The following is a 12,132-nucleotide window of genomic DNA, read 5'->3' as shown; positions in this document are numbered from 1 at the left end:
GCTTGCCATGTTAAAGGAATAGCACAGGGTGCGAGGCAAACGCACTGCACTTGGGAATCACTCCCTGGCATGAGCGCAAGAAGAGCATGTTGGGTTGCAAGTGGGTTGATGCCCAAGATCCCACCTCTGCAAAAAAGGCATCGGACGGGCCTGGTCATCACTGGGGAAGGCGCCCCTCAGGCGAAGACCAGTGCAGGGTCCTCTCATTAATGTTTTAGACAGAGGCCCAACCTCTACTCTTACCTGTTGCTTAACAACAAAAAAGGGGGAGCTGTGGAGAGCTGCGGGAGCCCCGACCAAAGACGGCCACAAAAGCAACAAAGCAACATTGTAGCTCCTTGGTTCAAGGCGTGGCCGCAAAGATGGCGCTGGCTCCCGCCTTCCGTCTTCCCGGTGACGAGTGCTCTCTAAAAAAACAACAACTCCTTATATGGCTATGACTTGGCTCCTAGTTTGCTTCCGTGTTTGCAGCCCTATCGGTATATGCCACGTGGCGCTTCAGGATTGGCCATCCAGGAGGCTTATAACCAGAGTGGGGGGGGGGGAAGAAAGAGAGAGAGAAAGAGGGAGATAGAGAGAAAGAGACGAGGTAAGATACATCTTTCCAAGTATAATCCCCAGAAATCTACTTCTTCCATCTAAGCCCATCCTAATAGCCTCTTCAGCAATGATCACATTGAAAGTTTCATGTGTTGATGAGGTTAGCACTCTCACAATCAAAGCACCCCTCAATAACACCACTCTCTGTGACCAAGTCTTCAACAAATAAGCCTTTATGGACATTTTATAGACACACCATAAGACCAATAAACTGAACGTTCTGGTTATTCTAGACTGAAATCCTAGGAAACCCATTGACTTCATCCTGGTCACATTCAAGAGGTAATGAAGCCCACATAGAAATTGCTCAGTAGATCATCTTGTATCTTCCATTTGCAATGATTTATTAAAGGTATGGGATTGTTTTCTCTATATTCTACTGGATGTGGTTTTGGTGTCACAATGTGCAATCATCCCATGGTTACACAAAACCTGTGCCATGTAATATGTAATTATTAAATGACTCATTTTTTAAGAACCAAATGTATTCCTCGAACTAGTTACACCATCATTACTTAGGTTTTCTTTTCTATTTGATCTTAGTATATGGAATTATGGTAGTTGATATGCTCAACAAATAAATTGATAATTCAAATGGAGGCACTGGAAAATGAATATAACACTTCAAAATGAAGTGCCAGTACAAATACAAATGCTTAAAGGGAAGAACAGAAGAGTAGCACTACTTTTAGACCCCCATGTACACCCCTCTACCTTTATATGTATAGAGTTTGGAGAATACTTGGGAGAGAATTTCTTTATTGTTGGAAATAAGTGCTTGGCCATAATCCTACAGGTAAACGTCTCAAGAGAGAGCAGTGTGTACTATGGACAGTTTGTCTCCCCTCAAAGCCATAGAGCTGGAGTTACTTGACATTCTCTACTCTTACATAGAGAAGTTTGAATAAGTGACTCCAATGGTGCTGTCTTATTCCACGTGTGAACTCTCTGGTCTGAGAGGTGGCAGGTTGCACACTGGCTGTTAGTAAGAGAGGAATGAGCTCATTTGGTGATCTGCACGTTCAGATCTTATTCGCACTGGGAGATATATGCGTGTTTTCCCTGTGAATCACTTATTGAGTTGAAAATCAGCACAGGGGAAATTCCCATCTAATGAGAAGCCTAGACAGAGGCATGAGGTGGCTGTAGAGAAACAAAGTGATTGAATCAAACTTCTGTGGGCACACAAGAAGTACATGAGCTACACTGTGAAGAAAGGATGCTCAACTGTGAAACAGAGTCAGAGTTCCATCCTATGGCTTGACACATTTCATTATCTAAGCTGAGACCATTAAATAAACTAACTCCATCCCTAATGTTCGGGTTTGATAGTTCAGTTAGACATTGAAGTAGAACCTGGCTTTTACAAAAGCTGCATGATGATAAGTTCTTTTTCATTAGTTTTATAGAATGATGTCACTGTGTATTTAGTGCATCTAAGTATTGTTGTAGCAATGTTAAAGCAATGTTTTGTTTCCATGAAACAGCTGTATCTTCTCATTCACAGATATTTGCTGGCTTCTTATTTATTTATTATTTTCATATTCCCAGAGGATATTAAGGCAGTTCCTCTCGTCTTTTTCAAGTGATAAATCTCAATATTTCAGCAGCGTCTCATGTGTGCACATTAATCACAGCTTTGATTAATAGATTTCTTAGCCCAAATTCCTAATTTTGTTCAGATGATCTTTTCCTTAATTTAGATAAGCAAGCAACAAATTGTTGATGATCTTCTTGCTGATAGCATCTTGTGTAACTGCCTTGGAAAAACAGTTTTCTGTGCACTGTTATCTCTAAATTGATGAGAATCTTAGCATTTGCATAAAGGAAGAAAAGCTTAAAAGTTTTCAAAATAAAAGTAGCACAAGCCAAACATTGGTGGCTCAGTAGTCCTAGCCCCTCCAGAATTTTGAGATCTGAGGAACATGGTTCAAAGCCAGCCCAGGTAGAAAAGTTGATGAGACTCTTATCTTCAGTTAGCCACCAAAAACCCATAGCGGAACGATGGCTGAAAGTGGTAGCACTAGCCTTGAGCCAAAAACAGTTCAGGGACAGTGTCCAGATCCTGTGTTCAAGTGCCATGACCACCACCAACAAAAAGTGACATAAATGGTAGATGTTCAAGAGACCCTAAGAGTATGATATACCATGAAAGTAAAAGAGAGTCCTCTGGGGAAGGGAGGGACCCAAACCTGCAAAAGAAAATGTGCTCCTTCTAGGGGCTAGAAAAACTTACAGTTTTTAAGAAAAGGGGAATTTGAATTGAATGCCCTTTAGACAACTATCTAAAGATCAATGAATTGGCAGTGGCTCTTGGCTTAAAGTGGTAGAGCTCTAGCCTTGAGCAAAAGAGCTCAAGGATAGCATCCAGGACCTGCGTTCAAGCCCCATGACCAACAAATAAACAAAAAATATAAATAAATAAATGCAAACAAAATGCTGGAATAAATTCCTCAATAATATATGGTGTCATGTACAATATGACATTGCCAGTTTGCTGCTGATGGTGTAACAATCACATGCATCTCTGGGATGGATGTGATCACTTGCTGACTTTGTATCTTCTTGCCAGGGACAGATGCAAGAAGTAAATAAAAATAATATATATTGAAAGTAGCATTAAAGTCAAGTGAATTTCCTGCATTTCACTCTGGTAATGGAAATTACTTCTATGAATATCCAGCTAATGAAATGTGCCCTCTCTACACACCGTGACAGCATCATCAGCTACGTACATTAACCAAAGATTGCAAAGGTTTTAACAATGTATTTGAAGGTGGAAACTAAGAATAGTTCATTGGTGATAGGGATGCAAAATGCTACATCCACTTTGAAACATGATCCGCCTTCTCCTTACTAAATTAAACATATACTTACTATATGATCCTGTCATTACACTCCTTGGTATTAGCTGAAAACTAAATCCATACTAAATACCTACCATGGATATTTATAACTTTATTTTTACTGGTTAAACTTGGAAACAACCAAAATGTCCCTCAGCCAGGTGAATGGAGAGACACAATGAAATGTTTTTCAGCGTGCCTGGGAAATTAATTTGCAGGACACATCAGTGAGCAAAATTCAATTATATGTTTATAGAGCAGGCACAGGTAATGCTAAAATGAAAGTATGAACATATTCTAGAAATAGGATACACAAAGATCCTATTGCATTTCAGTTGAGAAATCACCAGTGTGTTTCCTTCTTACTCTTAACATTGCAACCAAGTTGGCATGCTTTGTGACACTCAATGTCTGTTCCTTATGAGTTCATCTCTTCCCTCCTTTCTTCTTGGTAACTCTGTTTCAAGCTTATAGATATCTGTTTTGTTCCTGAAATGTAAAAGTTATGTTCCCTTACTCTGTTCTGCTGTATGTCTCTGTTGAAATATCAATAAAACATCACAGAGTCTCATCGTTAACATAAAACAAGTGCCCTCTGCCTGCCTCTCACATTGCTAAAACAAACAAACAAACACACATAGATTTTGTGTATTATTTTACATATTTTCATTAAAAAACAAAATGCTCAGCCAGGCACCAGCAGCTCACGTCTGTAACTCCTAGTTATTCAGGAGGCTGAGATCTGAGGATCCTTGTTTGAAGCCAGCCCAGGCAGAAAGTCTGTGAGATTCTTACCCCAGTTTAACCACCAGAAAGCTAGATGTGGGGGAGGGGTTCAAGTGGCATAAAAGCTAAGCCCCAGTACCACTACACCAGTACTGCCATTCATTGACATGCACACACGCATGCGCGCGTGGGCGCGCGCGCGCGCGCACACACACACATACACACTACACAAAAGAAAAAGCAGAAAATAGTTAATAAATACTTTATACCACTCACCTGGTTTTACCTACTTCAGAAAGTACTTTCTAGACTGATTTTTTTTTTTTTTTTTTGCCAGTGCTGGGGCTTGAACTCGGGGCCTGGACACTGTCCCTGTGTGGGGAGCCGGGGCGAACGCAATTAGACTCCGCCCACTCCCTTCCAGCGTTGAGGTAAACAACTCCATATTAGGCAGTGCTTGGCGGGACAGTGGGTCCTGGGCTTTGCGCATGCGCGAGCCACGTAGAGTCCCCAGCCAATCCCGTGGCACTTGGTGACGGTGAAAGGACGTCACGTGTTCCTATTCCCTATATAAGCGGCCATGTTTTGGGTGCACGCTCTCTCGCGCTCAAGCTCTCCAATAAGAAGGCTCTCCAATAAAGTGTGATCTGAGAAGACTCCTGGTGTGGTGGTCGTTCTTCCTCGCTGGTCGAGTAGACGGTCGCAACAAGTGGTGCCGAAACCCGGGACCCACGCGAGAGGCTGAACAGGAGCCAGAACTCAACACACGGAGAGTGTGGTGCACCGGCAAATTCCCAGGAAAAGGGGGAATCCGCGACAAGAGCGGGGGTAAGTTCCCAGGTAAGAGGGGATCCGCGATAAAAGCGGGAGGGATTTTTTGCTCCTCTCGGTAGATAAAAGAGAACGGAAACCCGGGAAGAAATAAAATACAGGCCTAAAGTGAAAGTAACAACAACAAAAAAAAATAACTAAGATGGGCGCCGCCACGTCACATCCAATTTTTCTGGCCCTGGAAGAGCTGCTTCGCTCAAAAGGACTAAAGTTAAAAAAGGATACTTTACAGAGGTTCCTTGAGGAATGCAACATTGTAGCTCCTTGGTTCATAGTGTCCAGGAGCCCTACCTCAAAGGAAATGATGTTACAAATGGGCTACTGCCCAGGGCAAGGACTAGGAAAAAACTTGCAAGGCTGTAAAGAGCCTATTGATGCCCACCGAAAACTTGATAGACATGGGCTGGGTTTTTCATAGGGGCCGCTGAGAATCATATTTGAAAGAGTTATATTTTACTGCTCATCATTGTCATACCTTGTAACTAGCATTTAGATATTGAAAGGATCTATTAAATTAGCATTGTATTTGGACAAAACATAACCAAACTGCAGGCCTATTTTCTTTCATACCTAATTAGAAATAAAAGCTAGAAGTTCTTTAAATTCAGTAGGCCAGTTATAGCTTATAATTCCCTTTCTTAAATTGACTCTTCTGCTGTCAGCTTTCTAATGACTTTATTTTCGAAGTTCCTGCTCAGGAACTTGAGGAAAAAATGCTTGGATTCAGGTTGATTTTGAATGTAAGTTTCCTATAACTCAAACACAAATTTTGATTAGTTTTAATTGGATCCTAAGTGTTTTGAATTTCTTGATTGATATAGTAAGATAGTAGAAAGATTCAAGTTTCATAGACTCACGAACAAAAGTTAGACAAACAGGGACTGGGTTTTTCATAGCGGCCACTGGGGCGGGCATTCCCATAGTTTGGAAGACGGGGGATCCAGTATGGGTGCCTCAGTGGCCACTGCCCTCGGAAAAGCTTGCTGCTGCTCAAACTCTAGTACAAGAACAGGTAGAACTGGGGCACCTTAAGCCTTCTGTTTCTCCTTGGAATACTCCTATTTTTGTAATAAAAAGGAAATCCGGAAAGTGGAGATTGCTACATGACTTGCGTGCAATCAATGGACAAATGCAAATTATGGGTCCAGTTCAGAGGGGCATTAATTCTCAGTTGCGAGGAGGGTTAATGGTGGTCAACCAAAGGATTGATCTCGTCCAGGAACAAGTGGACACCCTTTGGCAAATTGCTCAGCTTGGCTGTCAGTGGAAGTATGAGGGGTTATGTGTGACAAGCATTCAGTATGATAACCTTACCCGAGCTGCAAACTTATCTAAACAGTTGTCGAGTTATCTTCTAGGTAACTGGACTGGTGAGTTTGATGAAATGCTGGATCAGCTGCGGATTGCCATTGTGACCGTGAATTCAACGCGAGTGGACCCTGGATTGGTGGAGGGACTCCAGTATTGGATCTCCTCTGCAGTCTCCTGGTTTAAAGAGTGGGTGGGAGTCGGAATGTTTTTAGCCTGCTGCCTGGGAGGATGCTTGGTCTGCCTATGGTTGGTCTGTCGCCTTCGAGCCCAAACCAGAAGGGACAAGGTTGTTATCTCGCAAGCATTAGCCGCTTTGGAGAGTGGATCCTCACCCCAGATCTGGCTGGCGGCCCTGAGAGGCAATTAAGCCTTACCATCCTGCATAGCCTTAGCACCCCGAGGGATCAGGGGATCCCATTGCACCGGGACAGGTATGCAACTTGCAATTTGGGACAGGGTGCGAGGCAAGTGCACTGCACTTGAGGAGGACCATCGCCTCAAGAAGAGCATGTTGGGTTGCATGTGGGTTGATGCCCAAGATCCCACCTCTGCAAAAAAGGCATCGGACGGGCCTGGTCATCACTGGGGAAGGCGCCCCTCAGGCGAAGACCAGTGCAAGGTCCTCTCATTAATGTTTTAGACAGAGGCCCAACCTCTACTCTTACCTGTCGCCAAAAAACAAAAAGGGGGAACTGTGGGGAGCCGGGCGAACGCAATTAGACTCCGCCCACTCCCTTCCAGCGTTGAGGTAAACAACTCCATATTAGGCAGTGCTTGGCGGGACAGTGGGTCCTGGGCTTTGCGCATGCGCGAGCCACGTAGAGTCCCCAGCCAATCCCGTGGCACTTGGTGACGGTGAAAGGCAGACGACCAATGATAGTACGACACGTGTTCCTATTCCCTATATAAGCGGCCATGTTTTGGGTGCACGCTCTCTCGCGCTCAAGCTCTCCTACAAGTAAGAAGGCTCTCCAATAAAGTGTGATCTGAGAAGACTCCTGGTGTGGTGGTCGTTCTTCCTCGCTGGTCGAGTAGACGGTCGCAACATCCCTGAACTTCTTTTGCTCAAGGCTGACACTCTATCACTTAAGCCACAGTGCCACTTCTGGCTTTTTCTGTTTATGTGGTATACTGAGGAATCGAACCAGGGATTCCTGCATGCTAGGCAAGTACTCTACCACTAAGCCACATTCCCATTCCAGAACAAGTCAATTCTTTTAAATAATCATAAGAGAATGGTCCAATCAGGAAAAGTAGATTTATCTGGTTAAAAAAATTAATCTTCGTTCTGTATTTAAATTTCTGTTGTTCCAATGTTACTTATTGCTATCTTTCCCAAGCCAGCATCCTATCAAAGAATATATAATAATAATAAATATTCTATATTGAATAAAACAATAATATAAATAGTATCATATATTATTATTATTTTTATATAGAATTGTTGCATATCTTAGTCACTTTTAATCCAGGTCAATCCCCTAGTTTATTTAATCTAGATCAGTCCCCTAGTGTATTCATCCAGATCAGCCTCCTAGTTTATTTAATCCAGATCCTTTCCCTAGCTAATTTTGATTTTTCATATTAGCATCAATTTTGAAGAATATAGTTTGATTTTCACGTGATTAATTATTTCTTCGTCATTAAAGTCTAGGTGAATGTTCTTCAAAGGTTGTATAGGTTGCCTTTTTCACACACCAAAACTATGTGACACCGCCTGGCTTTTACACTGACTTATTCTGGCCTGTTTATTTTCTTTTTTCAGTCATAATGTAAGATCCATGGAAGGTCTGCTTCCTACAAGTCCTAAATCTTACAAGTGCTTGGCAGATATTTATTGCGTCAATGGATGAATCCACAACCAGCCAGAGTTGTACGGAGCAACTCACTTGGCTTGTTATCAGATTTCCAGGTAGCAGATCTGATGATCCTATGTCCCACCCAGACAAAGCAGACAATTGTAGAATGTGAAACTTTTTTAGAATTTGGGACATCTTTTTAGACACAACTAGTTGCATGTATTTACCCATAGGTCTGTCTGTGTATGCATATTAAATAGCAATATGCTATTGTTTTGATATGTTAGGTACATCCTAAATGTATAAGAAGTTTTTGTAGCTATTTCTAGGGGCAAAAGCAAATAGAGGTTATGAAATTCTCTTTCTGGAACCAGTGGTTTATTCTTCCAGTTCCTGAGGACAGATGTACTTCCAGAACCACTTTTCCCCTCTTCTGAGCTGCCGTATTATTTTGAATACTCGAAGTGGTCTTTGCACTGATCAGTATTTTGAACCGTGTCCCAGATTCTTGGCTAGGTTTCAAGTCATCACACGGTGTCTCATCTGATAAAATCTGGGCCAGATCTTTTAAAGCCTTCCTAAGAGACTCCCCAAAGTTACTCAGAGTTGATAATATTTAAGATAAAGATGCTCCAGATCCTTTTGGCCTCTAAATGTTCTGCCAAGACATTTTTTTCAGTTCTTGGAAAGTGGTAAATTCTCAGAGGATAACTCTTCCAGACCAGGCTTTAAATAAAGCAATTCAGAACACTGCTAGGAATCTGAACCACCTAACACACTTTGGAAATCAGTTTTATAATTACCTAACAGGCTCCTTTAATTAAATCCATGTATCTAGGATGTATAATCCAAACTGACACATTCCAGAAGTGTACTTACTGAAAATAATACATATTGTGACTGTTTAAACCCTTGGTGCTTTAAATCAGCTACACTACAACGGGTCTTCCAGTATCACAATCTTTGTTTCAATCCAGTCTTGTTTTAGAAAACCATCCTCCCTGGAGTGCAATCAATTCATGTCATGTTTCTTTATAAATTTTTATAGGATGTCCATTAAATTATTTTATCTTATTAAACTGTGGGGCATATATCTCTTCAGTGCTTTATAACTTTTGTATTTTAAAATATTTTTATTTTTTAAAGTTATTCATTAGCTGAGCCATTGGCTCGAATGTCTAATCCTGGCTAATCATGAGGCTGACATCTGATGGTCATGAATCAAACTCAGCCCAGGGAGCAAAGTCCAAGAGACTTTTACATCCAATTAACCACCACAAAGTGGGAAGTGGAACTGTGGCACAATTGATAGAGCATCATCCTTGAACATAAAGGTAAAGAACAGCAAGCAAACCTTGGATTTAAACTCCAGTACTGGTATACACACAAAAAAAACATTTTTCATCAACACAGTCCTGTGACTTGAGTGAAGAAGGAATGAAAGAATCACCTTTGAAGGAGGAAAAATAACCAGGCTTGCAGAGGTTTTCCATATCTTCCCCTGTACACATGCACTTCCTGAGAAAGAAAAAAAATTCACTTCATCTCCTTAATCAGTTTTCCTACTGGTACTTACAGTGCTTGAGTTTTTGGTAACCGTATTATGCATTTTTAAAGTTGAAGACGTATGTGCTTATTTCTTTATCTATACAATTTTTTGTATGTGCTAATTTCTTTATCTAGACAATTTGTTTTGTTTTGTTTTGTTTTAAGAATTCAGGAAAGACAGGTTACCATTTTGTGGTTTCAAAAACCATCAATGATAAAGTGTTTATTTCAAATGACTGTAGAACTCCTAAGAGGGACAAAGGCTTGGTCAGTATTGAAAATTATGTTTGGCACATGTTATTGGAGAACCTCTGAAATATTTTAGAAATAATTCCTGCTAAAACTTCTTTGGAACACATCATTTTTCCTTCAGTCTGTGAGTGATTAAGGGTCTTTGTGGTCCATCTCATTAGAAAGAAACTGATGACACTAGGAATAAGATACTTTAAAAGACAGATGTCCAAAGGCACATTCACAAGACAAAACAAAAGCTCTAGATTAAAAACTGTGCATACAGATCCTGGCATACATACGTGAGCAATGGCATGCACATTCATGCACACATGCTACTTCTTGCACACATGCACATTCATGCACATATGCACATTCTTGATGTAAAACTAGCAGCTACAGTTACTGCCATCTGTCCTGGACGCGCTTGAAACATCACAGTTGGCAAAGCATCTCAGGTACCATTTTATACATTCAATTGTATCCAGCTTTCCATTATTGTTGGCAGGACATCCTGTGGAATTCTCCTCCACTCAGGAGGGGATCTAGTGCCAGTCTCTTGCAGAGAAGAGACAAAAAACTATCTGTAATTTGAATAAAAACTAGCGGTAAAATAAAATTGGCAAGGGCCCAAAATGTTCTTTAAAAATCTCAACATCCTGTAGGAAATTCAATTTTCTAAGGGCATGGCTGCTTTTCCAAAGCACTTTTCAAATCTTGCACTCTATGACTGGGATCCTGAGAGAAAGATACCTTTTTGCAGCCTTGGTCAGAAGTTATTTGGATTTCTATGTCAGTAAAAACATCTTACAGGCATCTAACATGTACTTTTTAAATTAAAACCTGGCTTTGCTCAAAGCAAAATGAGACAAAAGTGGTCTTGGATATATTTTTCCATAGACGCACCTGCTTTGGGCACCGCCACACATACTAGGATTTTGGCACAACAGTCTAACCCATTCAAAGGATGATAGTTTGGATAGTATTCATGGCACCTTTTAAAGGGAATTTTTAGTGCTCTGTCTAGACTTATGTTCCAAGGTCAGCACACTGCCTTAGCATACAGTCCTTTGATTAGAATAAGAGGAGAGACAAAGCAATTCAAATAGAAACCTTGCCCTGTACAATGCCTTTATGGTGAAGCTTTGCTGACACTAGAGGACTTTGGGGCAAACATGGATTTAAGAGACAACCTGGGTCAATTTCAGTGAGAGGAACAGCTTTCTGGACCGGTATTAAATTGTAATTTGAATAAAATATTCACATTAGATCAAGATGCATTGTGTTCATAAACCGACATATTGAATTGAAACCTCTTTGTACAAGTACTTACTAGGGAGCCTGATGGTAAACTTTAAGATCTGTAACTATTACACACATTATTTTATGCTAAGAATATTATTTCTGTATATAATCTGGTTGTAACTGCAACATTGGAGGGTAACTACATCATTTCAGAAAGGTATCACAATTAGTGTTATTGGTAATAATTTTTCTGGTAATATTAAACATCTATAGAGCCTAGCTCTCTTAGATTCATGAATAGAGGGAAGAGCCTGGTAAAGGGCATGTTACTCTATAGGATATTTCAATTCCTAATGAGAATTGAGCCAAGGGAGATGTAGTGTCCTGACACATGGAGACTTCCTGAAGTTCCCCTAGAATATCATCACACCAGAGCTAGGCTTTATCTGAGCAGTGCACATATAATGTAGTAATATCTCTTCTGTCAAATGCAGCACATAGAAGTTGGAGATGGACATAAATTTCAAAAATCTAAGTGAAAGATTTCCAAGCCTTTGAAAGCCATCCAATTGAAATTGATTCCATGATACTTTAAAAAAATAATTTCTTAGCTCTAAGGTCTTCATTGGCCTCATATGTCATTTTCTCCTTAATTTAGTCCTTTCTGCAACCCTGTTTTATATATTAAGCTTAACCAAGGGATGGAGATAGGTAGGTAGATAGGTAGACAGACAGACAGACAGACAGACAGACAGACAGACAGACAGACAGACAGACAGACAGACAGACAGACAGACAGATAGATAGATAGATAGATAGATAGATAGATAGATAGATAGATAGATAGATAGATAGATAGATAGATAGATAGATAGATAGATAGTTAGATAGATAGATAGATAGATAGGTAGATAGATCTCTACATATGGTATATGCAGGGGAGGATTCCGATGGTAGATTTTAGCTGTTCTAATCAGAACATCAGAAAAACAAAC

The 12,132-nt window shown here is 40.6% G+C and overlaps 1 pseudogene; it reads left to right on the top strand.

The window, feature by feature from the left end:
• Nucleotides 1-362: 362 nt before the first annotated feature.
• The window catches only part of LOC138835665 (lysine-rich coiled-coil protein 1-like), a 56,591-nt pseudogene continuing 44,821 nt past the window's right edge, over nucleotides 363-12,132 (top strand).

The sequence above is a fragment of the Dipodomys merriami genome, unplaced genomic scaffold (assembly GCF_024711535.1).
Source record: "Dipodomys merriami isolate MVZ:Mamm:240054 unplaced genomic scaffold, mDipMer1.0.p SCAF_24, whole genome shotgun sequence".
Lineage (NCBI taxonomy): Eukaryota > Metazoa > Chordata > Mammalia > Rodentia > Heteromyidae > Dipodomys > Dipodomys merriami.
This window is presented reverse-complemented; position numbering and strand designations above follow the sequence as displayed.